We start from the raw sequence: 23916 nt of genomic DNA, 5'->3' as shown, positions 1-23916 counted from the left end.
CCCAGGAATTGTCAATATTCCACCCAGCCACATATGACCCTGTGGCTAATCTGAGTCCTCTCCTTTCTTTTAACTGGGTACAAAAGTTCCCTGTGGATTTGATTTTTGATGATGTCTTGGTATTTTTTTATAGATTGTGAATTTGAACTTCTGCCCTCTGGCTTACACTTGGCTCAGTGCAGCTCAGGGAGTGGTTTGAGGGTTAAGGGTATTACTGACTTAGAGTGCTCCTTAAGAATAGCTGTTTCTGTGTGACCATTGACAGAAGAGGAAAAACAAGCTATGGAGACTGGCTAGGGGGTCATTTAGAAAGACTATTTCATAATCCATAAAAAGCAACTCGAGGCCTGAAATAAGAGAATAGCACTGGGAATAGGGAAGAAAGGATAGATTGAAAAGCTCCCATGGAAATGGAATCCCCAGGATTTAGCAAATAATTGTATGTTAGATGAGGCAAAGAATGAGGTTGAAATCTGGCTCTAGGAAGATGGCAAAGCCATTAACACAACTAGCGATATGGGGAAGAGCAGATTTAGAAGCAAAGTCAATGAATCTGTTTGGGACACAGTTGGAGGAGCCAGCAATCATAAAAACAGACATCAGGCAGTTAAAAATTCAGCCCTGTTCAAGAAAGAAACATGATAGAGTAAATGGTTAATGCACACACAGCCTTTGTATGTTCCAGGTGGTTCTATGAACTAGAACTAGAGGTGGTTCTATGAACTAGAGGATGAGCCTGGACACTGTGACCAAACCATGGACTGTTCCCACATTCTACAACTTGCATTCATTCCTTGTAAATCTCTTGATGAATTTTTCACACATTCTGGCCTCAGTTACGTGGATATGGTCCCCAAAAGATGTGAAAGTCCTTACTGGGGCAAGAGAACTCTTTCTCTCCCCTGTTGAGGTTTGAGTCTTCAAAATGAACTGATAATAGACTGATTAACTGGAGAAAAGGCATACAGACTTATCAAGTGCATGGAGCATCACAGGAAAGTGAGTACCCAATAATCCAACGTGCTGTATCAATAGAAGTTTATATACTCAGATAATAACCTGGAACAAAATTCATCTGGGCTATGGGTGTGGCGTCAACTCTAACGTTCCTTCCTTCGAGTCAGTCTTCCCTGTTTGATGAGATTATAGGGAGTGGGGCTCAAGTCAGTTGCTTCCTTCTGGAGGAGCTTCCCTTAGTCAGACACGGAAACTTCAGAAAAAGTGCTTCCCTTTGTCAGATATGGGAACTTCAGAAAAAGTTCCTCCCTGTGTTTCAGGAGAGGCAGATAGGCAAGAGACAGCGGGCAGGAGGTGGTCAGAGATACCTTGTTTCCATGGCTGCTTCTTTAGTTCAAAATACTCAGCATGTCAAAATGCCATACTTAGGAGTGTTGTTTTCTGAGCTTTAACATTCTAATCCCCAGAACCTGTAAATGTGCTACTTTACATGGTCAAAGGGACTTTGCAACTATGATTAAATAAAAGACTTTTAAATAGAGAGATTATTCTGGATTATTCGGTGGGCCCAATGTAATCCCATGGGTTCATTTTTTAAATTTTTATTTTACTTTGAGACAGGGTCTTGCTCTGTCACCCAGGCTAGAGTGCAGTGGCACAACACAGCTCACTGCAGCCTCAACCTCCCGGGCTCAAGCAATTCTCCCAACTCGGCCCCCTGAGTAGCTGGGACTACAGGTGCACACCACCACACCCAGCAGATTTTTTCATTTTTTTGTAGAGACAAGGTCTTGCTATATTGCCAGGGCTGCTCTCAAACTCCTGGGCTCAAATGATCCTCCTGCATCAGCCTCCCGAAGTGTTAGGATTACTGGCATGAGCCACTGTGCACAGCTCCCATGGGTTCTTATAAGGGGGATGCAAGACAGTCAGAGAGAGAGAGACTGGAAGATGCTATAGTGTAGGCTCTGAAGATGAAGAAAAACGCCATGCAGGAGGAACACAGCCCTCCTGATGCTTTGATTTTAGCCCTGTGAAACCCAATCTGGACTTGTCACCTTCAGAACTATGATAATAAATTTGTATTGTTTAAGCCACTACATTTGTAGTAATTTGTCATAGCACCAACAAAAAATCAATACAATAGTCATAGTGAATGGCCTAGGTCTCATGGTCAATGGATTAGCACTTGAAACGTTAAAGGCTGTGGACAGATAACCTTTCAGAATAACTGATGGTTAGTCTACAGCTGTGGTTCTCAACCAGGGATGATTTTTCCCTACCCTCCCAAAGGATATTTGGCAATGTCTGGAGATACTTTTGATTGTCACAACTGGGGAGTGGCTGCTACTGGCATTTAGTGGGTAGAGACCAGGATGCTGCTAAACATTCCACAATGCACGGGAGAGCCCCCCACCCCCTGACCCGACAACAAAGAATTACCTGGTACAAAACTTCGATAGTGATGAAGTCAAGAAACCCTCTCTTACAGACTGCAACTAAGTTCAGAAACTACACTGACAGTGTAAAGAATGTCATCGGGAAAAAAGAGAGACATGAGATTTTTCTACCATGTATGAAGTCGTTTTGACAGAAAAATGAAACCTGACTCTGCTAAGTCTCTAGAGTCAATTATAATCATGCATCCCTTAACGACAGCAATACATTCTGAGAAATGTGTTGTTAGGTGATTTCACTGTGTAAACATCACAGAGTGTACTTACACAACCTGGATGGTATAATCTACCACATACTTAGGCTATATGGTATAGCCTATTGCTCCTAGACTACAAACCTGTACAGCATGTTACTGTACTGAAAACTGTAGGCAACTGCTACACAATAGTGTGTACTGCAACATATCTAAACATAGAAAAGGTAATGTGTTGTGCTACCATGTTACAATGGCTATATAACTAAGCAATGGGAATCTTTCAACTCCATTATAATCTTTTTTTTTTTTTTTTTTTGAGATAGAATCTTGCTTTGTTGCCCAAGCTGAAGTGGTGCAATCTTGGCTCACTGCAACCTTCACCTCCCAGGTTCAAGCGATTCCTGCCTCAGCCTCCCAAGCAGCTGGGATTACAGGCGCCCACCACCACACCTGGCTAATTTTTTTATTTTAGTAAAGACAATGTTTTGCCATGTTAGCCAGGCTGGTCTTGAACTCCTGGCCTCAAGTGATCCACCCGCCTCGGCCTCCCAAAGTGCTGGGATTACAGGCGTGAGCCACCACGCCCAACCTCTTTTATAATCTTATGGGACTACCATCCAAAATGGTTCATCGTTGACAGAATATTTTCTTATGAGGGGCATGACTGTACTAATTTACCAGAAACAGAAAATGGAGGACACTGTTATATAGGACTACAGGCATCCAAATCCATAAAAATCTACAGCACAAAGTACTCAGTTTTTCAAATGATTGCCAGGATAACAAAACAGAGAGGGACATGGAAGGGGAATCTATGGAATAAAAGATTTAAGAGAAAAAGGAACCAACTACAATATGTGCAGCTGATTTTTATCTTAATTCAAACAAATAAGCTGTAAAAAATGTGCATATACATTTATGAGATAATTATAAATTTAAATACTGACTAGTTTATATTAATGAATTATTGCTAATGTTAGGTGAATTTATTGTTTTGTGGTTACTTTTTAAAAAGGAATTATTATCTATAGAACTACATATTGAAATATTTACAGATGAAATAACATATTGGCTGGGAGCAGTGGCTCACGCCTATAATTCCAGCACCTTCGGAGGCCAAGGCAGGAGGATCACCTGAGGTCAGGAATTCGAGACCAGCCTGGCCAACATGGTGAAACCCCATATCTACTAAAAATACAAAACTTGTGGCCAGGCATGATGGCAGGTGCCTGTAATCCCAGCTACTTGGGAGTCTGAGGCTGGAGAACTGATTGAATCTGGGAGGCAGACGTTGCAGTGAGCCAAGATTGTGCCACTGCACTCCAGCCTGGGTGACAGAGCAAGACTCTAAGAAAAAAAAAAAAAAAAGAAAGAAATAACATATCAAATTTGCTCCAAAATAATACAGGAGAGAGGATGTGTGTAAAACAAGATCAGGCCACATGCTGCTAAATGTCAAAGCTGGACATAAAGTACATGGGGACTTATTACACTATTATCTCTACTTTTATGTATCTTTGAAATTTTTTCATGTTAAAACATTTCTTTTAAAAAAGAGTATTATGAAAGTATCTGGTTTCTATGAAAAATGATTATTTTTCCAAAAGAGAGAAAAGACTGGCCCCCCTCTTTCCTGTATTTCCTCACCTCTCCAAATAATCTGCTCATATTTGTCACACTTAGACATGTGCTCCCGACCCAAACAGAAAAGAAAAAGTAACCAGAATTCTCGTAGCATCTGTTAGGTGCTAAGTAAGTAGAAAGAGTTCTAGTTTAAAATGTGTGACATTCACTTGTGAAGACAGAGAAGCTGACAGGGGACCCCGTCCTTTGTTAGATGCTGCTCTGCTCAGTCTCCATGGCTCTTGGAAATAAGAGCCCAAAGAGAAACTGGTCCTAAAGAGACAGATCCAAGACTGAGCACAGGCTACGCCACAAACTCCACCAGCTCTGAGGCCAAGACCATGTGGGGTGTGAATGGCAGCACCCAGCACTGTGCCTGCTGATTGGTGGCGCTTTATAAATGTTTGAGAAGGGAGACAGGAAGTTGATTTAGTGGGTTTAGTTTTTAAGTGGGTCTGAATAAAAGGTGAGCTTTTGCAATATCCTCTAATCCCCCTCATATATCCTTGTTGCAGAAGGAAAAGTTAAGTGAGAATGTAATTGCCAAGACCCCTTTAAAGTGACATTGGTCATAGCAAATGTAGCAGCAAATGTCTTAGTAAGAACTTTTAGGACGTGCTGGGCTGACGCTGTCAGCTGCTGCTTTGTAAAAATAAGCCCTATAATTAGATAGTTACTCCTTATGAAGCCCACTCAAGTGCTATCCTTTATTTTTAACCTTTATCACAGTCCTCAAGACAGTGTGTGCCGGGCCTCGCCCACAGCTGCTGAGTCAAACCCCAGCGGACGCCACCCTTCCTGCTCCCGGCTGCGTTCCGCTAAAAAAAGGCCTGCCAGCTCCCTACGCAATGGAACGCGGGGTCTGAGCACACAGACGGTTGCAGGGAATCTAATACCCAGGCAGCACTGAGAAAGAACAGCTGCGCCAAATTTGAATCTTCTTTATTTACTCAGCCAGACAGCTAACACACACAAATAACATTTTGTTTCATCTTGAATGCACAGAATTCACAACTGCTTTCTTAGCTCACTCCTGTTGCTCAACAATCCTTTTTTACACTTGCATGTATAATGTAAGTAACTTTCACAGTCTTCCACTTTCTCTGTATCAAGTGATATTATGAACCTGTTGGCATAGTTAGTTGAGACAATGAACATTTAATAATCTTGTGGGTCAGGAGTGGGAATGCCAGAGGAATGCTTATAGCAAAGTCAAGGGAAAGTATTATAGGGCAAAGGGATGTAATGGGGATTTCATTATATTTCATTGCTTTCTTTTTTGTTGCTTATAACTTGGTATTCACATTCTCTAACAGATTCTTTGAAAAAGTGTGTGCATAGCAAATAGGGCTCCATTTACATGGACACATTAGGGTGAAGGGTCTATAGAGTTGTTCACTGCAGGAATTAATGTCATACTCTGTCTGTACAAATAATTGTATTAGGTGACAGGCAATACCAACGTTTATATAATTTGTGCTATATATAGCAGATGTAACTCAGAGGCCGTGAACTTAATCCTAGAAAAATCTCAACATAAGACACTCTTCCTCCAGTGCCCACAGATCCCACAAACCCTTTGCATTCTAATTAAAGCTCTGCTGGGGTTAAGACTAATTGGTAATAAAACCCAGGCCTGTGAGAAAGCCTTTCTGTAAAACAAAGAATCCATTTGTCATGCAAATAAGCAGTCTCCAAAGTGGTAAATTTGAATTTTGAATGTTCACCTGTTATCTTAACATTTCTTAGAATGTGGTTCAGCCAGTAATTGCTAGATCATTATTTTCCAGTTTTCCTCATTGCCATCCTTCAAAGAGCTAAAGAGCATGTTATTTGTATTGTTAAATTAATATTTTGTTGTTGTAGACCTAAAGTAAATGAATCACTGTAGTTGTCTTTGGTTTTCTTTGGAGAATGTTTTTGCATTATAAATATTTTCCAATACAATAATTTTTTTGAGAAAATTTGTTGGTTTCCTTAAATAATAACCTTCAGGTTAGGCTTGAAATTCAAAAGTATGGTGGTTCCTTCCTGGTCAAGGTCCTTAAAGGTCTTTACACTCCATTCTTGAGGAAGTTGCTGGGCACTAGAGGGCGCTCTCAGCACACTGGGACGGGATTTGTTAGTTGCACAGAATTAAGAGCCATGCGCTGATTGTTGGGCCTTGGGCCCTGCTGGGGGCCCAAAATCAGCCTGCAGAGAGAAGCCACCTCCGTGAGCCTGCATTGGCTCTCAACTGCAAAGTGCCAATTCATCTGCCTTCAGTGAACCAACTGACCAAACCAACTGCTGAGCTTTCTCCCCCAAGGGAAAGGCTGGCTGCTACAAAGATTCTTTTTTACTCATTTCTGAATAAAATATTTCATAGTTAACAATTGTTTTCACATGCACTCTCTTGCCTGCTGTCCTTCACTGACAAGATTCCAGGGTCTCGGAAGGCATGGAATACAATGCATGTTCAGGACTGCAACCTGATGGTGATGTGCAGTGAAGTTTAGTGTTGGATTCCGATCTTGGCCAAATGGTGACTCCTTGGTGACAGGTCATGTGCTTACTTCCTCAGCAGATGAGTTCTCCTCCAGCCTCACTTGTGACCAATGATGTATCATGAACATAGGCTGGTGTTGAAGCTCAGTATGTAGCCCCCTTGGCTAGAATACATATTTGATAATAGTAGCAAAGAGAAATCAGCAGAGTGTAGCAATGCCCTGAGAGGACCTAAAAGGACTGGGTGAAGGAAGCCTTAAGGATTGACAACTAATACCTAATGGCTAAGACCTAAGAGGGTAGAAGAAGAGGTCTTCCACAATTAGCATTTGGCGTGTAATAATGTGAAACAAGACACATCACTTCCTAGTAATATGCTACAAACAGGTGATAAAGGGCAAGGGGTTGTTCCCCAGTGAGGAATCCAGTCCAAACCCAGAGACCAGCTCACAGCCACCCAACTGAGTCCAAAACAACTAGATCTTTGTTAGACAATTGCCATCCAAACTAGAGTGTTATGAAATGAATTGTGTACCTCCACCCTTCAAATTCATATGTTGAAGTTCTAATCCCCAGTGTATTTGTATTTAGAAACAGGGCCTTTATGGAAATAATTAAAGATAAATGAGGTCATAAGAGTAGGGCCCTAATCCAGTAGGACTGGTGACCTTATAGAAAGAGAACAAGACACCAAAGATCTCTCTCCACAAACGCAGAGGAAAGGCCTTGTCTATGTGAGCACACAGTGAGAAGGTTGCCTTACTAGAAACCAACCCTGCTGGCACCCTGATCTGGGACTTCCAGACTCCAGAACTGTTAAGAAAATAATGTCTGTTGTTTAAGCCACCCAGTCTGTGTACATTCTTTTATGGCAACCCAAGCAGACTAATAAACAAGAGGTTATGGCAACACTGACAAAATTCTTGAGGGATCTTTGAGGAATACAGAACTCTCCTGAAAAAAAAAAAATTAAGGAGCATTAAAAACCAGTTTTACGTGTTTTACCTATAATCTACCTTGTTCATGTAAAAACGATAGCAATTTTTTAGGTAAATTTTGTGCAAATATCCCATTTCATCAAATCTAAGAAACCAATGCTTATAAGGCATTACTGTATTTGCTATTAAGAGAAGAAAACAGTGACAATTGTTATGCTCCATGTATTGTAAGACAGTCTTTATTTCAAAGATGGTAAAATGTGAAAATATGTACATATACACATATATGTAACATATACATATACATCTTAGCATTGATTGGTAAGATTAACTCAATGTTCATCGACCCATTTGCCAGGAACTTTTTACCTATACTAGACCCTGGGAAAATAAAAATAAGCAAACAAGATGTCAAGTCTCAGGAATACTAACTCACTAACCCTTTGAAGGCACAGCAATATAAATGTACTGTGGCAGTCCCCAAGACTCCTCGTATTACACTGCCCTTTTAGGCCATCTAAAGTAGTTACAATAAGGAGTGTTGCCCCAAGTCCCCCAAACACAGTGTGCTCTTAATCTGAAATTTACTCATATACAGACTTGCAGTATAGTCTTAAGGGTGGCAGCTAGGTACAATAATTCTACCCCCGAACAAGGAATAAATAAGTAAACAAACATCTCTTAAGAAATTGACTCTTGGCCAGGCGAGATGGTTCACACCTGTAATCCCAGCACTTTGGGAGGCCGGGGTTGGTGGAACTCTTGAGTCCAGGAGTTCCAAACCAGCCTGGGCAACATGGCGAAACCCTATCTCTACAAAAAATACCAAAAAAAAAAAAAAAATACCTGGGTATGGTGGCATGCACCTGTAGACCCAGCTACTAGGGAGGCTGAGGTGGGAGGATCACCTGAGCCTGGGGAGGTCAAGGCTGCAGTGAGCTATGATCATGCCTCTGCACCCCAGTCTAGGCAACAAAGTGAGACTTCGTCTCAAAAAAAATAAAAGAAACCGACTCTGACTCAACTTTTGATCCACCACAAAGACTTCCAAGTTGTTACGGGTTGAATTTTGTCCCCCCAAAATTCATACATTGAAGTCCTATCTCCCCGGTACCTCCGAATATGGCCTTATTTGGAAATAGGGTTGCTGCAGAGGTAGTCAGTTAAGATGAGATTAAATTTGAGTAAAATAGCCCCTAATTCAGTAAGGCTGGTGTCCTTATAAGAAGGGGAAATTTGGACACAGGCATATGTAAAAGAAGAATGCCAAGTGAAGATGAGTTATGCTGCCACAAGCTATAGAATGCCAAAGATTACCAGCAAGCCACCCCAAAGCTAAGGGAGAAACATGGAGAAACATGAAACAGACTGTCCCTCACAGCCCTCAGAAGGAGCCAACCCGGCTAACACTTTGTTTTCACATCTCTAGCCACCAGAATCATAAGACACACTTTTCTGCAGTGTCATCTGCTCAGTTTGTGGTATTTTCTCACAGCATCCCTAGAAAACTAATGCACAATTGTTTTAAATTACTTTACCTTCCCTTACATTTTCTTGTCTTGTATCTAATTAGGATATTACAAGTGCGTGTTAACTGTTATTATGATGTAGGTGCTTTTTTGTCCCTATTGAACCTCATACAATTTATCCTGAAGCATTTTCTAAACTTCTTTTTACACGAAAGATCACTTAGGAGACCTGACAGAAAAGTGAGCAAGTGAGACTGGTAAGTGAGCAATCAATGGGTGTGCTGCAACAAAATAGGATATTGTGATGTAGCCAATTTGACCATTAACCTTTCACCTTTTTCATCACCAAGTGCCAAATCAAAAGAAGATGCCAGTGAGGCATAGCATTGGAGCAGAGGGAACGATGGGCGCAAACAGATGAGAGTTCATGGATGTGCTGGGGAATGTGTTATCCACGTTACTTGGTAGTTTTCTAAAAGTTACCATTTAACATTTGGGAGGTTTGAGGGTCATGAAACGGGAGTGGCTACAAAAGTGTGCGAGGTATTCAATGCCATGGAGACCAAATGCCAGCAAAGACACTCCTCTGCAGAGGCTGGAACCATAATACCATCTGGGTAACTGAGATACAGTGTCTAAAGAGAATGGTGAATGTAACTGTGGATCACGCAGGATTTTAGTTGAGGAAATCTGATTTGGCAGACAGAAGAATATCCAGAGAAATTTTCAGTGTCAGATGTGCTCTTGACTGGGAGAGCAATCTAATGCCCCATGGGACAAAATAGTGAAACACTGAAGAAAGAAAGAGGATCACAGCCAAACGGCCTAGGATTCACCTCTGGTGAAAAATTGGAGTGCTGGGCATGAATAATACTGAGGTTCCACCTATGAGCTGGCCCATGAAAACAGGACAGGGGCAACCAATGGAAGGCTGAGGGGACTGCTGCAACTCTCAGCTTCATGGTCACTCATGACCATATCTGGTAGTCCTGATCCTATCTTGCTGGTAAGCAGTAAAGCCAAGTCTTTTGGACAATGGCATCAAAAACCCCTATATAGATGGACCCAGAAAGTGATGGGAGACAGGCTTTACCTACTAGAGATACTCATCAATAGATATGACCCAGAGAGCTGGAAAAGAACAAAAGGAGCAAATAAGGACATTCTAAAACTTACTAAACAACTGAGCTATTTATTAGTTTATGCTCTGGACTGAATTGTGTCCTCCCAAAGTTCATGTGTTGCACTCCTAACCCCCAGTGTGGCTGTATTTGGTGTAAGGATGTAACTGATGTTAAATGGGATCATAAAGGTAGACCCCAATGAAATAGGATTAGTGTCCTTAGAAGAGGAGACACCAGCGAGCTTACTCTCTCTCCCTGCCGCATGAGCACACATCTACAAGGCAGGAAGGAGCCCTCACTAGGAACTAACTGGTCAATACCTTGATCTTGGACCTGTCAGCATCCAAACCTGTGAAAAAATAAATTTCTATTTCTGTTGTTTAAAACACCTTGTCTATGGTATTTTGTTATGGCAGCCCAAGCCGACTAATACAGTATGCAATCAATTTAAAATTTCTTATTAACAGCTATATTCAATAAAAGTTAATCTATCTCTGAGGAAAGTTTTTTAAAGATTAATAGTTGCTTATGAAAGAAAAACTGTAGCCAATTATTTGTTGCATCCTACCTTTAATATAATGAGACATAAAAGTTTTACCTATGAATGTCATTTAGTGTCCTTTCCTCATTTTCGAAGTAGTTTATTGTTTAGAAAACAGAAAAGAAAACCTAGTACACGTCCCTAGCTATTTCTCAGGAAACATTCTCAGAAGTAGAATTACTAAGTTGAAGACTATGCATATTTTAAAGCTACTTGATAAATATTTCCAAAGTATCCACCAAAAAGGTTGAACCAATTTACACTCCACAAAGGAGCAGAGGAGAACATCTATTTCCATGTACTCACGCCACCTCTGAATTTCATTTTAAATTTTATGTCTTAGTTTGTTATCTCCCAGAAGCAGACACTGAGACAAGGATTCAAGTGCAGGCAGTTTATCTGAGTAATACAGAAATAGGGATGGCTATGGGTAAGTGGTAACCAGAAGCAAAGGCAGCCAATAAAGGGTGCATTACTAAGCCACCTATCACAGTGGGCAACTGGAACTTAATCTTGCAGAGAAACTCTGGGAAATAATACAAAATGCCCCAGCATTATCCCACCTAAAGGGCTAAAGTCTTACATGACAACTCCAAGAGTCATTAAGTGAGGGCTACTGTTTTGTTTTGTTTTGTTTTGTTTGAGACGGAGTCTTACTCTGTCACCCAGGCTGGAGTGCAGTGGCACGATCTTGGCTCACCGCAACCTCTCCCTCCCAGGTTCAAGCGACTCTCCTGCCTCAGCCTCCTGAGTAGCTGGGATTACAGGCACCCGCCACCGCACCTGGCTAATTTTTGTATTTTTAGTAGAGATGGGGTTTCACCATCTTGGCCAGGCTGGTGTTGAATTCCTGACCTCATGATCCACCTGCCTTGTCCTCCCAAAGTGCTGGGATTACAGGTGTGAGCCACTGCCAAGTGAGGGCTACTTAAGGAAAAGGGCACAGGGCCTTCAGCATTTTTTTTTAAGCCCTCAGGCATGGAGTTGCAAATATCGCCCTTAGAAATCTACTGGGGAGCGCTGAAATGTCCAGAAATGTGTCCCGGCGCTGATGGCATCTGCTACACTTTGTCAACTTGATAGGGATAAAATGATAGGTTTCTGTGTAGTGAATTAACTTAGGGCTTTTGGCACTGGGAGGTGATCTCTAGGCCTCTGGAATGCCCAGCGTGTTATGAGTATCTTTGTTGGCCTGAGGGCTTTCGCCACCAGTCTAGAGATGTGATTTATGGTGAGGGCTTTGACCCTCTGGACATCAAAGGCTCAGGTGAGCATCACTGGTTGGCAGTATTCTGTATGTATTGTCACACATCGTAACCAGGAGGTAACACAATCCATGACTCTGTAGAGAGAGGAAGATGGGAAGCCCCGTGCATGGACCCCTCCAGGCTCTGCCCTATGTCGCTTCCCTCTGCTGATTTTATTATCTGTGTCCTTTCGCTATAATAAAATTGTAAGCATAATAAAATTGCTTTCCTGAGTTCTGTGTGTCATTCTTGTGAATTACCCAACCTGAGGGTGGCCACAGACAAGGTCTCTCGGCTTTTTCTAAGTATTTTAACTTTGTTAATTTTTTTGTTGTAAATAGCTTATTATTAATTATTTGCTTATTAATTTAGTTTGTAGCTTTAAGTTATTGTATAACCAGTTCTATCAGTCTTTTCCTTTATAGCTTTTCTGTACTTACAAAGGTCTTTCTCACTACAAAATTATATAGGCATTCATCTTTATTTTCAAGTTTTTTAGTGTCCTTCTCCCACGTTTAAGTAATTCCATTTGGAATTTGTTTTCTTGTACTCTTTTAGGTAAAAATCTATTACTTTTTCCCAAACTGATTCTCAATTGACCCAAAACCATCTTTTGCCTCACTGTATTTTTCTTCATTTTTATCACATGCTAAATTCCCACATACACTAGGGTTCATATGTGGTCACTCTATTCTGTTCCATCTATATACAGTCCATCACTCTTGTCTTCAGTTTCTGTGAGTTTATAATACATATTAATATCCCATTGCATACATTTTTCCTACTTATTGTTCCTATTCAAAATATTCTTAGTTTTCTTATTCTTCCATCATAAAATTTTCTGCACCCCAAGAAAATGTTTTACTCAGAACATAAAATACAAATTAAAATCACATCATCAATTCCCATCACACCTGCCCCTCCCCAACAAAATCCTACTAGAATTTTTTATTGGAATTACACTAAACTTAAATATTAATTTGGGAAAATTTGTATACCCACAAAGCTGAATCTTTCCATTCAGGAACACGGTATGTCCCCCAGTAAAAACAAATACATTTTTATCCTAGTACTTCTATTTCTTTAATTAAACCCTGACTAAATTAGAGAGTATCTAGTTAGAAGACTCACATTGTCCACCAAAGTCTACTATGGGTTAATTTTGTTTCAAAAACATTAAAACCTATACAACATGAAAAAAATAAATAAATACATTTTATAAATTGTTTTAAGTTGGCATCCTTCAAACAGGTCTAGCAAGTTTCTTGTTAACTTCAAGGAAATAGCATTTTTATGGCTCTTAATACACACTGCTCCAGGAAATTTCCACTTCCACCAGCATCATATAAGACTGAATGGGTCCCCCTGAAAATTTGAGCTGATTAAAAAGTATCTCACTGTAGATTTAAACTGTACTTCTTTGACCACATATATTTATTTTTTCTTTGTGAACTGTATCTTTTGATTATTTTCTATACTTTGACTTACCAAGTAGAAGTATTTTTCTCAGTATGTCATTTGCCTCTTAATTTTATGACATTTTCTGATATACAGAATTAAAAAGCTTTCCATACTGGCAAATCTATTCTTTGTGGTTTCTTCAGTGGCATTTATGCTTAGTGAGTCTTACAATTCAAAGATCATGTAATATTTATGTATATTTTCTTCTATTTATTTATATGTTCTACTTGTTTGATATCTCATGTTTAAGGTCTGAAGAAAGCTGAAAGATCAGTCTTATCCAAGCTCATGTGTAACAAGTACAGACTGAATAAAAGTCCAAGGTCATCTGCCTCCAAGTTCAGAGCTCTTTGCACAACTTTCATTTAGCATGTATCTTCATGTACCCACCATGTGGCAAATAAATGAGGCTTCAAGAGTAACATAAAACACAACCCTCATCTAAAGAAGTTAAATAATTGCACCTATAAAACAATCTGAGACTGCCCCACCCCATCAGTACAAGCTGAGTGAGTGACAAGCTACATGCAGAGAGAGAGGAGAGCTCTGTATGCCAACAGCCAGAAGCTGTCATGGAAGGTAGATCTGAGTTCTGCAGATCCAGTCCTGGAGGAGTAGATTGAGTTCACTGTATCCCAGCTGAGCATATCTCTTCTAGTTTCACTGATGAAGACATTTCAGAACAAAGAGCTTCTTTCCTAATCAACCACACAAGGTACATGCAAATGTCGTACATTGTTACAGTCAGCAGAACTCCTGGCTCCAATTATTTCATGATCAGTCTCGTTTCTTTCTTCTGTTCTGCTATTTACTACCTATAATGGTCAATTCCTAATGACTCAGCAGCACACAAAATTTTTCTCCTCCAGAATCCCCAACATCTCAAAATTAAACTCTGCCATACTAAGCACAGCTACTGTCCTTTGGATACCACACTAGCAGCCCAGCCTCTGCCCACCTGTAGCAGGGGTTCAGGGGACACCAGTGGCTCCGCCTTACTGACTCTTATCAGAGACTGAATGTCCTGAATGGTGGCCTGTGACCTCAATCCTGCTATCCCTCAGAGAAGTCATGAGGGAAGGGACAATCGAAGGAAAGAAGAGAAGAAAGTTGTATGTGACAAGAAGCTAAATAACACCAACTATTGCTGTAGGTGCCAGTCAGTGACACCAGGGACACAGGCTGTCTAAGTCAACTGGAAAGGCCACTGAATCTTCTGCAGGCTTGCTTGTGACCAGAAGGCCACACAATCCCTCCCCTTCTGCCACCACCAAACACAAAATTTCTGAACAATTCATCAAACCTACCCTCCTCCAAAATTCAGAGGCTTGGGGGGAAGGTTGTTTGCTGCCAAAAGATCTAACAGAAGAAAGCTTATGTGCTGATCAAGTTTTAATAACGTGGTTAACAAGAAATATATACCATTTAGCAAGCACACAGACTGTGGGTAGGAACTACTGAACCCTGGAGTGTCTGGCTCCCAAGCCCATTTTCTGCCTACCTTTGGCATAGCTTCATAGTTACTACATTCAGAGAATCCCTTTCTACCCTTATTCTATTGAAAAGATGTGCTCTTCCCTTGCTTTTGGTCTAGGGCCTGGTTGGAGCTAACTAGGCTTGGCTGAGTCTGGGAAAGACCTTCTTCCGTTACATGGACAAGCCCCAGAGAACATGCAGAACATTGACCTTTACACTGACTGTCTTTCAGGCAGCCAGTGAAATCACTAAGTGGGTTTCTTCCATGACATATTTTGTTAATATGGGTTTCACTTTTTCCAAGAATAGTCCCTTGTTGCCACAATGTTGATTTACTTTACACAATGACAGTATGTATTAATTTCTAATTAAACCCATCCAGATTGTTTCAGCCTTTTCCCAATGGGGTGGGGGAGGGAAGAAGAATATTAAAATAAGTTTTAAGAAGTAAAAAGAAAAAAAAACCTACCCTCCTCCGGGGTGAGAAACACAGTTCTGTCCATGCTTAATTCCACCTTGCTTGAAAATGATGCTGTTCTTCCACACTACAGAAAACTATATTATCTGACAGCAGAAGCTTCAAACCTGAATATAACTTTCATTCTGGTGGATAACTTATCCCCTTTCTTATTCATATAAGAACCAAGCACTTTCGTCAAAGCAGTTAAATAAACAGTAAATCAGTGAAGCCTCTTGTTGAATCATCTTTTCTCATTTTATTTGCTTGCATTGTGTGATCCTCATACCAGCTCCTACATATACTAAAAATTGGTTTATTTTTTAATAAGATGCAATATCTAGACATTATGAAATGAGACATTCTCAATCTTTCCTAAATATAATTAATGCAATCTGTAAGGTTTAAAATCCGTCAAAGCAAAATACAGGCTATACATATTAATACAATCTAATATTAATCACTAAATTTCTAAATCTTTAGTTCTAGGTAATTTTGTCACAAGGTGAAGATGTTTAAAATCCCAGTAGAAAATATTCTGATTGTCAAAAATAGACAATAAAGATGGAAATAAAAATAAAAGCTTAGAATATGATTGTTACTAAACCTCTAGGTGCAGTCAGAGCAGGGATAACCTCCTCTCAGGGCCTGTGCCCAAGGAAACCAAAACAGTTGAACTCTAACCACCACACTCACCCCAAAGCCTGGCAGGCTCCTCATCTTCCATTCCACAGTCCACTTTTTTCTCCTATCCAACCTCTCCAAACTTTTCCTCCCTACTTGCTTCTTTTACTTCTCACCCTTTTCTTCTTTTTCATCCTTTTTCCCCTCCCTTCTCTTTGCTTTTCCTATTTTCTACCTCAATCTCACTTCCTCTCCTTCCTTATAGCTCCCCTCCCTTACCATTGCTCAAGCCCTATAATCCCAGCACTTTGGGAGGCCGAGGTGGGCGGATTGCCTGAGCTCAAGAGTTTGAGACCAGCCTGGCCAACATGGTGAAATCCCATCTCTACTAAAAATACAAAAAATTAGCCGGGCATGATGGTGTGCACCTGTAGTCCCAGCTACTAGGGAGGCTGAAGCATGAGAATCACTTGAGGCTGAAGCATGAGAATCACTTGAACCTGGGAGGTGGAGGTTGCAGTGAGCCAAGATTGAGCCACTGCACTCCAGCCTGGGTGACACAGCAAGACTCTGTCTCAAAAAAAAAATTAAGTCCAAAGATCAGTTGTTTTACTTGTTTTCAGAAGTCTTAGTTTTCATTTTTAAAGTGGGCACTTTAAACAGTTTCCGGTTTTCACTCTAAAAGGAAATTTATTTGTGTATAGGTGAACAAGAATGTGTGTTTGCATACTTGTGTTCCTGATGTTCCCCGTGGTGTGGACAGTCACATTTTACCTCCACCCGAAGAACGTATGCTTAACTCTCCAGGGTGAAGGGCAAGGCAAAAACTAACACCCAATCCTCAGGACAGGACTGGTGAGGTCTTAGGTTTGCTGACGAAGGTCTCACCCATCTTTCACATGAGGCGGCTCCAAAAAGGTGGATCAAAATGCTGAAGTTCCCAACTGCTCCAAAGCAGGGCTGGAGAGTGAATTTTGAGTAACAGCCTGGTAAACTGAGGAATAAGAAGCCAACGTTATGCTGGTAATGTTTAATAACTGGGTCTGGGTTGGGAGGAGAGTGATGAAAAACCTGAGTTGTAGTATTTTCTGCTTTCTATGGTGTAAATGCTCTTACCCTGACTGATTTCAAGCTCCCCCTGTGAAATAACTGAATGCTGAATTGGGAGTAAATGCACGGTAAGTCCACGTTCTGTAGTATAGTATTCCCACCACACAGACCAGGACCGCCAGGATCAGACCTTCATTCAGGAAAAACAGGTCATGTCCTGATGGAGTTCAAGAGTATCCAAGTGATCCGGCTCCCCAACTCCTCTCCCGAACCCCTTCAAAACAAAACCAAATGCAACACCTCTCCCACATACCTAAGAATTTCAATCATTTGCTTCTAAAACTTCTTTGTTGCCTTTAAAATGAAAATGTCCCTGAGAAATCTAATCCACTCGGTTTTGTTTGTTTGTTTGTTTTTTGGTTTTTGGTTTTTTTGTTGTTTTTTTTTTGAGATAGAGTCTCGCTTCGTCATCCAGGCTGGAGTGCAGTGACGCAATCTCAACTCACTGCAACCTTCGCCTCCCTGGTTTCAAGCGATTCTCCTGCCTCAGCCTCCTGAGTAGCTGGGATTACAGGCACCCGCTACCATGCCTGGCTAATTTTTGTATTTTTAGTAGAGATGGGGTTTCACCATGTTGGTCAGGCTGGTCTCGAACTCCTGACCTCGTGATCTGCTCGCCTCAGCCTCCCAAAGTTCTGGGATTACAGGTGTGAGCCACCGTGCCCGGCCTAATTTTTGTATTTTTAGTAGAGATGGAGTTTCACCATGTTGGCCCGGCTGGTCTCAAACTCCTGACCTCAGGTGATCCACCTGCCTCACCCTCCCAAAGTGCTGGGATTACAGTCATTAGCCACCGTGCCAGGCCACTGAGTTTCATAACATTTATATTTCAGAATATGTAAATCTAACAGATCCTTGCCAGACAGTGAGACTTGAGATGGGCAGAAAAGAAGGTGAGCAACATGTGGGCACTATTAGGGTCCATTTTGCCTCTTCCCTTTGGGGCAGTACCGCTGGCCATGTATATCAAATTGAAAACAGATTAAATGTGGTTATACAGAAAAGATGAGCAAGAATAAGTCAGAAACTTTTAAATGCCATCTAAGGATTCTATGGCTGAAAGTATGAGAAGCCAGAACAATGTTGTTTTTTAAAGGAGAAAAATACATTATTATTTTAATAATAAAATGAACTGCTAATAAGAAATTGATAATAGCTTGAAAACAACCTAGATAATGGCTAAATAAATTCTGATACTCACATACATGCATACAATGATTACAATGGAATCCTCATGCAGTCAATGGAATATAATGCAGCCATTTAAAATGATGAAATATTTCTATATTTGATATGACAAGATTTTCAAGATATATTATTAAGGGAAGAAATATTATACAATAGTAGATGTAAAAATGTCCTATTTTTGAAGAAAGATAGATGTAGATATAGATAGTGATTGATATAGATATAAATAGACACATATTTATACACACACACACCCCTCAGGCTCTTGACTCCAGGACCTCTCTCCCCAGTAAAGTCACCCCTAATCGTTTTTTGGAGTCTTCATGGGTTACTTCTAATAACTTGCTCATTGTTTTTCCTTCGTGTTCCTCTACTTTGGTCCTCTCTTCACCCTTGCTCCACCAATATCACAGTTACTGGTAGAATGCTAGTTCCCAACACAAGGCATTGTTTTCTAGAACTCCCTGACGCTACAAAACTGATGCAATGGAGTTCACTTCAGTGCTGACTGTGCTGCAGTCCTGCTATGTTCTGATTGAAATGTAGAGAAAGCCCCTTTCCAACTCTTGTTTTCTTTGTCATCTAAGCCATTAGTCTATAGTCTTTGTTGCCATAGAGGCCTAAGATTTAGTCTACAGAACAGGGTGAGCTCTTTGGGAAATCAGAAGAAAAGGGACAGGAAGGCACAAAACACAACACTACCAAATTCTTTCCATTCCCCAATTTTGTTCACCAGGAGATTCCACCTCAAGCCTTGTCCAAATACCAAAATAGAAACCATTTATTTAAATCAACCTTTGCATATCAACACCCACTCCACCCAACCCCTTTCTCCAACACAGCAAGTCTATGATCCCAGATCAGGCTCAACTATTCCCCACTCTAACCAACCAAGCAGCCTGCAAACACACACACAAACACACACACACACACACACACACACACGTATCTGTACACATACTCTGAACTAAAACCAGTATTTACTTCTAGATGGTAGGATTATGAGGGGTTTTTTTTCTTATTATTTACATTTTCTGGGTTTTTTGTACAAAAAGTTTGGATAATTTATAAAATGTTCTAATATAAATTTTAAATTTTCACTCAAGATCACACACATAACATTAAGTGCTTCTCTTTGGATAGTCAGGTTTTGGGAAATTCTGGTTGTTGTTTTTTTTAATTTTTTGAAAACTTTCAAATTTTCTGTAATGATTATAATCCCTTTAAAGGAAAACATATACCTTCATTTTTCTAATACATAAAACTGTGGCTCTTTCAGGGAAAAGAAAATTTAAAAGGGAAGGGACTGGTTCTTAGAGGTAATAACTGAACTTCTGGTAAAGGATAAGATCCTTTCAGAGAGAATAAGTATTGGTAGGCTGGCTGGTAGAAGAGAAAGGGGTGGGAGAAGAGAAGAATGAATTAGAGGCTAAATAAATGAACTGGGAAGGAAGAGGAAGATTGCTAATGAAGAGCATACAAAAGACAGATGACAGGAGTGGTTGCACACTGTCACCTGCATTCTAGAGGTAAACTAGGTTTGCTATGGTTAGCTTCAAAGTGAGGTTCTTGAATTGTATTCCTCCTAAACAGGCTTTACCCGCTCAGCCAGCAAATGAAAGCCACAAGTAAAAATACCTGAAGTGACAGATGTGGTCTTTAAAGGGATAGTCATGGTTTCTACTTCATAGAATAAAAGGATAGGATTAGTGTCAGTCATTGTATCTTGAGAGAGGTAGTACAGATAGAAGTGAAAAAAGAATATAAAAGAAAGTACAGTCAAGAGTGAATTCAATAAAGCCCACCTCTTCTGCTGATTACAGCTAAAAACTCTGGACAAAATACAAAAAACAACTACCTAAGGACTCTGAAAGGTAAAGAAATGCAGTCAAATTATGAAGAGAAGTCAAAAACTGAAACAGCAATTTGCACAGGATTAAGTTTCTCATTTTATTTCCTCTTTCTTTTCACAGGCTTCGGCTGAAAACAATCACACAAATGAGCTGCAATGGGGGTGCTGCAGACAGCTAATACTTTCAGATAAATCCCTTCTGTCTAGAAAGAAGGCTAGGATCCTTTAAGCTGAAGAACGTAGAAAGGAATCCTTGCGTTCTCATTCCCTCCCCCATTTTCACAGCTTGCCTAGCAGGGCCAGGGTGAAAAATAGCATGGTCAGCTAAAATCCCAATAGAAATTCTGTTTTTCTAGTTAAACAAACAGAAAAGGGCTCCTGTGGTCCAGAGAGTACTGGAGTAAGTCAGTAGGTAAATTTTCTCTCTCTTTTTTCTACCTCCACATAGCACCCAAAATGGTCCTGGTCACAGGACCTGGTAGCAACACAAGCAGCCAAAACTCAAAAGAACCCCTATCTATTGGGCCAGAGGATGAGGAATAGAAAACTTATATAGGTAGGTGACTATGGGGAGTCCTGGAGATAAGAGATTAGAGAAATGGATCTCCTAACTCTGTGTATGACCTAGCACAGGCCCAGGCTTAACCCTGAGCTGTGCATGCATGGAACATACTCAAAGCTGCCATGTAGAGGTTCCAAAAACTGAGATAACATTGGAAGTATCACTCACAAAATACAGACGGTCTGAACAAAACCAGTATGATTACCTACTCAAATAATCAAACAATCTTCCAAATCTCTTGAGGATTTTAATGAAAAACATTCAAATTAAATACTCAGAATGTCCAGGATACAATCTAAAATCACTCAGTGTACAAAGAACCAATAAAAGCTTACTAATTTGCATGAAAAGTACAGTCAATAAATGCTACCACTGAGAAGACCAAGATGGTAGAATAATCAGGCACAGATTTTAAAGTAACTATTGTAACTATGCTCCACCAAGTAAAGACACTCTTGAACAAAGGGAAAAAAACATAAATTATTGGCAGAATAACAGAAACTATAAAAAAAAAACAACCACCTTACAAAACTAAGCATATTTTTAACATACAATCCAGCAATCACATCCCTTGGCATTTATTCAAATGAGTTAAAAACACATGTCCACACAAAAACCTACCCACACATGGATGTACATAGTGACTTTATTCATAACTGCCAAAACCTTGAAGCAGCCAAGATTGTCCTTCAGTAAGTGAATGAATAAATAAACTGTGTGTGATGGTTAATACTGAGTGTCAACTTGATTGAATTGAAGGATGCAAAGTATTGTTCCTGGGTGTGTCTGTGAGGGTGTTGCCAAAGAAGATTAACATTCGAGTCAGTGGACTGGGAGAGGCAGACCCCCCCCTCAATCTGGATGGGCACCATCTAATCAGCCAGTGCAGCTATAAAGCATGCAGGAGAAGATGGAAGAGTAGACGTGCTCGGTCTTCTGGCCTTCATCTTTCTCCCCTGCTGGATGCTTCATGCCCTCAAACATCAAATTCCAAGTTCTTCAGCTTTTGGACTCTTGGACTTACACCAGTGTTTTGCCAAGGGTTCTCAGGCCTTCAGCTGCAGACTGAAGGCTGCACTGTTGGCTTCCCTACTTTTGAGGTTTTGGGACTTGGACTGGCTTCCTTGCTCCTCAGCTTGTAGATAGCTTATTGTGTGACTTTGCCTTGTGATAATGTAAGTCAATACTTCTTAATAAACTCCCCTTCATATATACATCTATCCTATTAGTTCTGTCCCTCCAGGGAACCCTGACTAATACACTGTGGTATATCCATACAATGGAACATTATTCAGTTCTAAAAGGAAATGAGCTATCAAGGCATGAAAATACAAGGAAGAAACTTAAATACATGTTATTAAGTGAAAGAAGCCAATCTGAAAGGGTTATATACTGTATGATTCCTACTATGTGATATTCTGGAAAAGGCAAAAGTATAGAAACAGTAAAAAGGTCAGTGATTGCCAGAGTTTAGCAGGGAGGGAGAAATGAATATGCAGAACATAGACAATTTTTACAGCAGTGAAACTATTCTGTATGATACTATAATGGTGGCTATATGTCATTATAGATTTGTTCAAACCCACAGAATCTGCAACACCAAGAATAAACCCCTTATGTAAATTATGGACTTTGGGTGATAATGATGTTTCAGTGTAGGTTCATCACCCGTAACAAAGGTACCACTCTGGTACCAGACGTTGACAGTGTGGGAGGTTGTGCATGTGTAGGGGTAGGGGGCATATGGGAACTCTCTGTACTTTTCACTCAATTTGTCTGTGAACCTACAACTGCTCTAAAAGTCTTTTTAAAATTTTTTTTAAAGCATGAAATGGAAATTTTAGAAGTGAAAAAAATACACTGTGTGAAGTTAAGAAATCAATTGATGGGTTCAATAGCAAAATACAGAAAAAAAGAAAAAAGAGTCAGCAAACATAGTGAGACATCAATAGAAAGGGAAAACAGAGGAATTAAAGACAGAGGAGACAACTAGAAAATGAATAATAAAATAAATTCAAACATATCAATAATTACATTAAATATAAATTAAGCACACCAATTAAAACATCGAGTTTGTCAAATTTGATTAAAAATAAATAAGACCTAATTATCTACAAGAAACCTACTTTAAAAATAAAGACATAGATGGGAATAGAAGTAATAAGATGAAAGAAGAGATACCATACAAACACTAATCAAAAGAAAAAATGTAGTGGCTATATTAATATCAAAGTAGATTTCAAAGCAAGAATACTACTAAACAGAGACATTGCATAATGGGATAAGGTTCAATTAATCAAGAAAACATAACAATCTTAAATGTACACACCTATTAAGAGAAGTTTCAAAAACTTAAAACAGAAACAGAAATGAGAACTAGATAAATCCACAACCATAGTTGGAGACTTTGACATTGCTCTCACAGTAATTGATAGAAGTAGACAGAAAATCAGTACCAACAGATGAGACCCAAACGTTATGTCCAGTTGACATAATTTACCTTTATAAAACACTCTACCCAACAAAAGCAGAAAACTTTTTTTTTCAAACACACATGGAATATTCACCATGCTAAACCATATTCTGGACCATAAAACAAACTTTAACAAATTTGGAACAACTGAAGTCATATAAAGAATCTTTTTCAAGCGTGTCCGTGTGAAGAGACCACCAAACAGGCTTTGTATGAGCAATAAAGCTTTTAATCAGCTGGGTGCAGGCAGGCTGAGTCCGAAAAGAGAGTCAGAGAAGGGAGATAGGGGTGGGGCCGTTTTATAAGATTTGGGTAGGTAAAGGAAAATTACAGTCAAAGGAGGTTTGTTCTCTAGCGGGCAGGAGTGGGGGTCACAAGGTGCTCAGTGGGGGAGCTTTTTGAGCCAAGATGAGCCAGGAAAAGGACTTTCACAAGGTAATGTCATCACTTACGGCAAGGACCGGCCATTTTCACTTCTTTTGTGGTGAAATATCATCAGTTAAAGCAAGGACCGGCCATTTACACTTCTTTTGTGGTGGAATGTCATCAGTTAAGGCGGGGCAGGGCATTTTCACTTCTTTTGTGATTCTTCAGTTACTTCAGATCATCTGGGTGTATAAGTGCAAGTCACAGGGGATGCAATGGCTTGGCTTGGGTTCAGAGGCCTGATCTT

General features: G+C 40.1%; 1 protein-coding gene across 12 annotated transcripts in view; it reads right to left on the bottom strand.

Moving 5' to 3' along the window:
• The window catches only part of TNFSF4 (TNF superfamily member 4), a 304073-nt gene that overhangs the window by 251619 nt on the left and 28538 nt on the right, over window positions 1-23916 (bottom strand). Inside the window, exon 3 of one of the 12 annotated variants that reach the window (XR_010137659.1) lies at window positions 3564-23916. The exons of 9 other annotated variants lie outside the window; for them this stretch is intronic. The gene's annotated coding sequence lies outside the window, so the exon portion shown is untranslated. Of the gene's footprint in view, window positions 1-3563 lie in introns of those variants that run through there. 2 more of the 12 variants (XR_010137665.1, XR_010137670.1) reach the window with 2 other exon arrangements.

The sequence above is a fragment of the Pongo abelii genome, chromosome 1 (genome assembly GCF_028885655.2).
Source record: "Pongo abelii isolate AG06213 chromosome 1, NHGRI_mPonAbe1-v2.0_pri, whole genome shotgun sequence".
Classification (NCBI taxonomy): Eukaryota; Metazoa; Chordata; class Mammalia; order Primates; family Hominidae; genus Pongo; species Pongo abelii.
The sequence above is the reverse complement of the archived record's forward strand: the minus strand, read 5'-3'. Positions and strand labels throughout refer to the sequence as shown.